Source organism: Poecilia formosa, unplaced genomic scaffold (assembly GCF_000485575.1).
Source record: "Poecilia formosa unplaced genomic scaffold, Poecilia_formosa-5.1.2 Scaffold86, whole genome shotgun sequence".
NCBI lineage: Eukaryota > Metazoa > Chordata > Actinopteri > Cyprinodontiformes > Poeciliidae > Poecilia > Poecilia formosa.
The window spans coordinates 1,073,886-1,080,962 of NW_006800025.1; positions in this window are offsets into that span (position 1 = coordinate 1,073,886).

Genomic DNA, 7,077 nt, shown 5'->3' on the forward strand with positions numbered 1-7,077 from the left:
CATCTCTAAGATCCATGAGATCCCTGTTAGTACATGTGACCCAGCAGTCTGCTGGCTGGCTGCGGAGGGAGGGCAGAGGAATGTTGCCTCTGTGCTATTCTAAGCCACTCAGGCTGCAAGCTGCAGGGTAACCACAGCCACTCGTGGACGTTCACTTGCCTCATTCATAGTGTTTTACGTGACTCAAGATGCATACGTGTGTTTTTCTACATGCCTGAGCATGTGTGTCAGTGAGTGTCTGCACATCCACTCCTCATACCCATTTGTGTCTTGATTGCTCACTTTAGGACAGCGACCCCTCTCCTGCAGTTGCAAATGAATGAAAGCACTTTTGGTTGAAGCAAGCCAGTCCATTGTAATGGGAATTTGTCTAGCAGCTATAGGCACCGGTTTGTCATTGTGTGACATTGTCCGGTTAACGAATGTCGTAGTAAGCCACTCCCAGGTGTGGAGACTGTCTGAGAAAATCACCAAACCAGGCAGTGCAAACAAAAACACAGAATTAACATAAGTTTCTGGTAAGCCTTCTTTATTCATTCTTTGAGTCAAGAAAATGGGGCTGCAAAAGACTTCTGGCAAGAAAACAATAAACCTTGCATCAAATAGTAATTTTCTTCAACTGAGTCACATCATTACATCAATTTAAAATAGAGGTGTAACAATATATTTAGCTCACATGAGAGGATGCATAATACTCTATTCATTAGAACAATGCACTGTATTTTGATGGGAGCAGAATCTCTTTCTTTGTTTCACAGAGGAAGCTTTTCAGATATCAAAACAATTGTTATCACTGAAGAACTGTGCAAACCAAGCTTAACCAGTCCATATTTAGTCGTTGTTTTTTTTTTTTTCATGGTTTTCACATTCTCATGTGGTCCCGATCCTAAAAAAAAAACAACGTCAACATGTTAGTTTTGCGCCAACAGAAAGCTCCAAAGTATATGCCATGCCATTTTCAGCATAGTTATCCAGTTTCAGTGTTCTCACAGTGCTTATAAACAGGTTTGGTTCAGCTTGGTATGAAGCCCTAAGCAGACTTTCTGTAGGGGGCTAAAGATGATCACATTCTAGTTGCAAGTCGTAAAACCAGTGGGATTTGCAAATTGTTGCAGTGCTAACGACCCTTAGCAGAGCAGGCTGAGAAAATGTACTTCCCTTCATTTTGTGCATTCAAACACAAGAGAAGCATGTACATAAATAGAGATTATGTGCCACTGGTTAGTAAGATGCAGACAGTCAGAATTGTAAATAAAATCATTCATACCCACAACATTCATTACATTTTACATGTGTAGCAACTACAATGAGCTCACAAGGCATTCTTAGCATCATGACTGCTGTGCAACCTCTGATTTTACCAGTGGAAACTCTGAGCTCAGTAGGCATTCTTGCCATATTTCTGGCTGGGGGGAGGGTTAAGAAATAAATTGTTTTGTTCATAATGTCTATGTGAAAATAAAATCAACTAAAATCTTACTAATCTAATGCTAAATATTTGTGTAAAATCCCAATATGTGAGGATTGTGGCATTCTAGGAAATGTGTCATTTGTGACTTGGGTTATAGTCAGCGCAAGATTAAATGTTGCCCTGCCCTTTTCACATGTCTTGGTATGCTTCATGGATTTATTCCCTCTTAATGTAGTCACTGTTTTTAGGGAGAAGCGATTTCGCAAACATTGCCTTCAGCCTTTTATTGATTTCTGGCTTTCTGTTAGGGCGTATAGGTGTGGCTGCGTGTTGGCAAGAAGAAACACAAGTGCCACAATGTTTGTGTGATGGTAGGCAGAAATAGGCAGACAGCTCAGAAACACCTTTGTGCTGCACTGTAAAACTAAAGACAAATGAACTGAAAAACCTCATGACACCTTCTGAAACAAAAAATAATGACTTGTATTATATTAACACATTTTAATTCTGTTATAATGGTCATATTTTTTTCTGTAAAGAGGCAGTATTATGTATTTTCCAGGCACATAATGCTGTTACTTAGCACGATCACTTAACTAGGTTACCTTCAGTTGCTATAAAATGCTTTATATATCAAACATGGTTAAAATCCATTTGACTTTATAAGTTAATGCCTTGAATTTGAGTTTCTCTATCTGCAAGAAGCTAATGCTCTTTCCAAGATGCTACCTCACCATGTCATCACAACATTGCTCCTCTGTTACTCCTTAGAAGCTTTGTACTAAGAACAGTTTGGGAACAGTTTGGGAGCCGAAAGAGCCCGCTCGTTTTTGGGACCAATGCCACAAGAGTTGGCTCTCTGAAAAGAGCCTAACTTCCCATCAGTTTATTGTCATGTACAGCCTCATATTTTAGCTAAACTTGTCAAATATGAATGTTTTGCATGATAAGTCTTTCTCATTCAGAAAAGCCTTCAATTAGGGAAGGCTTGTTTGATTTTATGCGTTTATTCCGTTACGAAAGCTGGTATATTTTTAGAATATTTTAATCAAACTTTTGAAATGAAGAAAACACTGCAAAAATATCTACTGAACATGGAAATAACAACGTTCTTAAACTGCAGCCAGACTCAAACTACTTTATGGGGTTTTGCGATGCACTCTCTTCTCCACCGTTGTGTACTGACAGAGGGCATCAATGGACTCACCTAACTGTCATGGTAGCTGATTCTTAAATGACTATTAAAACTGCACTTTCCTCTCCATAACTGTGAGGTGCCACAGTACAACATAAAAGCTTTCTAAAGCTTTGACTACAAAAATTTCAGATGTAGCAACTTGCATGTTTTTGCTCGTAAACACAGAATGGACTTTTAATGTATTATAAAACAATACAATGAATACTAGCACCATTAGGGAGAGAAAATAACATGATTTTATTGTTAAAAATACTATTTACTGTGTCATAAAATAACACAATGTCTTTAAAAACTTAACAGTGTGAAAGGAGATAACACAACTTTGAGTTAAAAGTGCTTTTGTGTGGTGTCATAAAACAACACCAGGCATGTCAAATATTTAACATGATTAAAGAGTTAAAATATTAACAACATAATTTTGTCTCAGAATCCAGGAGAACTGCATAAACTTGGAAAGAGTGTCAAGTGTAACTCTCAGAGTTGAATTAGCACTCCCGATTTTGCTGTGTGCCTTTACTCCAAATTCCTTTAAAGCAAAAGCATCACAGAAGTGCATTAAAGTGAAGATGGCACAAGGGAATTGCCTGCTAAGTGATGCAATGACTACCAATTTCCCTGGCTCTTAAAGTTTGTTGAAGAAAAAGAAACTTAGCAGATGCCACTGAACAAAGAAATAATGGAACAACATAATGGTCCTTGTAGCCAGTCAAAAATGTTTAATGTTTTGGTCAAAGGGCATGTGGAAAAGTACGACTCTGACAATGCTGCTGAACCTTTACAATGTGGAATCACATTCAATAAATTTTGAATATTATTTCATATTATTGTTCCAGGCTGGTCTCTTTCTGCATGGAACTTGCACATTCTCCTTTTGAATGCGTGGGATCTAAACATGAGTGTTTTATTGGTGTCTACAATTTCTCGGTGATGGACTAGTAACTTATCCAGGGTATACCTCGCCTCTCACCCAATGATTGCTAGAGATAATCACCAGCTCACCTGTGTCCTTCCATGGATGAATGTGTGCAGAAAACCGATAATGCAAATCACATAGGGACACACCTAATATACCTTATTAACACACAGATTGATGTTTTCAAGCATTTTCTTCTGTTAATTATGATGATTTCCCACTTAAAGGAAATTAAAGGACTTACTCTATATCAGATTTGACCAAATAAAGAAAGGGCAGAACATTATGTATTTTCTTGTCCTTTATGTAGGATAGTCAATTAACTATGTTACTTTCAGTGGTTATGAAAATTGAGTTTATGAAATGAAATTACATCAGACTTATTATATAAAATACCTTAATAGAAATTTTACTTTGCATCACAGCTATATCTAATGTTTTGAAATTGGCCTCTGTCTCTTTAAGGAGCCTCTACCCTTTCGGACACGCCGACTTCACCACGTCATCGCCAAAATTCTTCTCCACTAAGCCTTTTAAAACCATTCTTAGGAGAGTTGAACTGACAATTAGGTCATATGATAAGCTCAGCAGAATCACAGTTCCACCAGTAGCTTGCTAATTGCTGCTGCCACTAGTCTGGTGGGGCTCAGTGGGGGAGGGGTAGAAGAGGGTGGTCTGTGGGGCAGGAGTTCAGCTGGACTGCAGTCCCAAGGCAAATAGGTGGGGCATGGTATGAGCAAGCATTTAGGCACACCCTGAATGACTGCCAGGGGTGATTCAAGGATGTCTCAAACATTCATAAAAGAATCAAAGAATCAAAACTCCCTACATTTTTGATTAGGGAGTGGCATTGTATCATGACGTAAATCTCAAAAAAGCTTTAAAAAAACACTCCCTTAAAAAAGTAATAATAGAGAAATATGGTCTTTATGAAACATGCTGAATAAGGTTGTAAGGTACTTTTAATCTAACAAGCAAACCTCATCAGGTATATACAGTGTAGTCTGTTAAATATGACAATAGATTATGTTTGGTTGTCGAATATGAACCTCTTTTGTTGTTTTCAAACATTCTGTTCACTTTACACTGGACACTCAATTTACACTGTAATCTCAATTTAGGTGCAAAGTAAATGTACTTAATTAGCATTTTGTTGTAGCATCCAAGTACACACAGACAAAGATATTCAATAGGGTTGCTGTGCTCAAGGCTACAACAGAGGGTAGACCTAACATTTAATTACAGAAACATCTATTAACTGGCTGTGACATCTCAGTTTAGAGGTTGTAAAACTAAAACCAGCAATCCATTGCTTATTCCCAATACTGTTCTAAAGTATTGAACAGTATTGTTCTAAAGGTAGAACTGAAAGTATAAGAAATAGCCCCGTAAGCCAAGACAAAAACATATCATTTTGCAGGGTTTTGCACAGGAACACAGTGTTACTGGACAGTTACTGTACATGATCCCAGCTCTCACATTCAATTTTAACGTGTTACTTCTGGGAGCAGGAAAATACGTCCTTTCAGTTGCAGGGTTTTATATGTATCAGGTTATCATTCTTGTCATTATTTGTCATTATTTATTACAGAAAGATAAAGCCAGAATTCAAAAGATCTGTGTACAGTAAGTACAGTACAAAAAAGTAAGTACAGTGGTTTAATCCAAAATTATAAATTATCAAAATGTGAACTGAAGTATTTGAGGCAGTTTACAGATTCTGTAAAAAAAGAAAACAATTTGGAAAAAAAAAAAACAAACATCCATTATTAACTGATAAAAACACATAAGACAAACTCAATGCCTCGCTTACCTTGTAGACACAAAGGTAAATTTGGTGTGTTAGACTGAGTGTTAGATTTAAGGACTACTTCCTTCTTCTTAGGAATCAGGACTGCATTTGATCATTATTCCTTTAAAACCATTTGGAATAAAAAAAAACAACAACATGGTTATGTTAGTGCCCTTTACATTATGACCAATCTAAACAATGTTAATATCCTGCTCATAAACTACAGTTCTTGTAAACTGCAGAAGTTGCATTGCTTCCCAATGCTAGTACTCAAGGCACACTGACTGCATGTTTTAGATATTTCCCTTCTTTAACACACCTGATTTAACATACCTGATCCAGGAAACCATCTAAAACATGCAGGGCAGTATGTCTTGAGGTCCAGGATTGAAAAACATTGGCTTATGCCTTGTTTCCAGAGACTAGTACGACATGGGTCACTGTGGTTTGGAATGCTATTTTGTTTGCTTCCATTGCAAAAGCAGACATTCAACCAAACCGTACTGCACCATTCCTGGGGTTTCTTCAGTCATAGGTCCTTATGACAATGGTACAGCATGGTTAGGGTAGAGCTACTGGTGTCACCCAATACAATCCATTGATTGGGGACAGAAAAACATCACTGCTTGTGACAAGCACAAAACATACAGTAGAGTGTCATGTTTTTGTCACACTATGGTGCAACGTAAGCTGAAAGCTTCTGCCTCACAGAGGACCCTTACATGTGTCTCCCCCACTCAACCGCTTTCACCCCTGGCCATAACCAAACACATGCTCGAACTGTGTCTGTTGAACTCGTCCTACAAAACATTTTCAGTCCATTCTCAATTCAAGCACTGTTGTGAATACGAGCTAAAGGCGGAGTGACCGAATGAGCAGGAGTTTCTTAAAGAGACAGATGCCCAATTTCAATGCGTCAAATTGCAATGTAAAATATCTTTTAATCCTCCAGTGTTCTTAGTGCAACACTCCAGAAGTGTTGCAGCCAATGTCACGGTTGGACTATAGGTTGGGTGTGGGGTGTCCCATCAGACCATCAATTAAAAACAAAAAAACCTCCTAAAAAGGCATGAACAATGCACACCCCACACACAGACCCCATTTCTAAAGACCATGGCAGAGTTAAATCATGAGCCTGAGCGTGGAGCCTGGTCCACACTTACAAGCAACCCCTAGCCTTTTTCTAATTTTAATGCCTTGAACTATAACAATGACACATTCCAAGAGAGACCTAAAGAGTCTGAGCAATGTACCGTATAGCCTATCTTTGGGGTAAATTTGCTGGAACGATGACTCCTGGGAAGATTGACTGCCTGTAAAGAGACTGCATTAAATGTTTCCCACTTGTGAACAATCTACCTCAGTGTGGAATGATGGACTTCAAATTGCTTGTAATTGGTCCCAGAATTTTTGTCCAAATTATTGAGCAGCAGCAGCAGCAGCATCAATTGCTTCTCTCTTGTCTTTCCTTCTCAACTTTGGGCCATACACACCTGTACTCTCTAGACCAGTTAATTGCCAAGACTTCTGCTTTTACAGAGGCAGTGACACTGGTGATGATCAGTTATTAAGTGCCTTTCACCAGTAGTAGTAGTTGGCTGATACTTTTTCTTGTATAAATACCATGCAAGCAACAACATCAGTTTTGTCATTTTTGCTTAATTTCTGTTCAGTGGCTTTGGTAAAACTGCTTTGTGTCTTGTATAGCTGAGATTAGACTTAAGTAAGAAAGAAAATGGTAAATAACAGAGAATTTGTTTAAG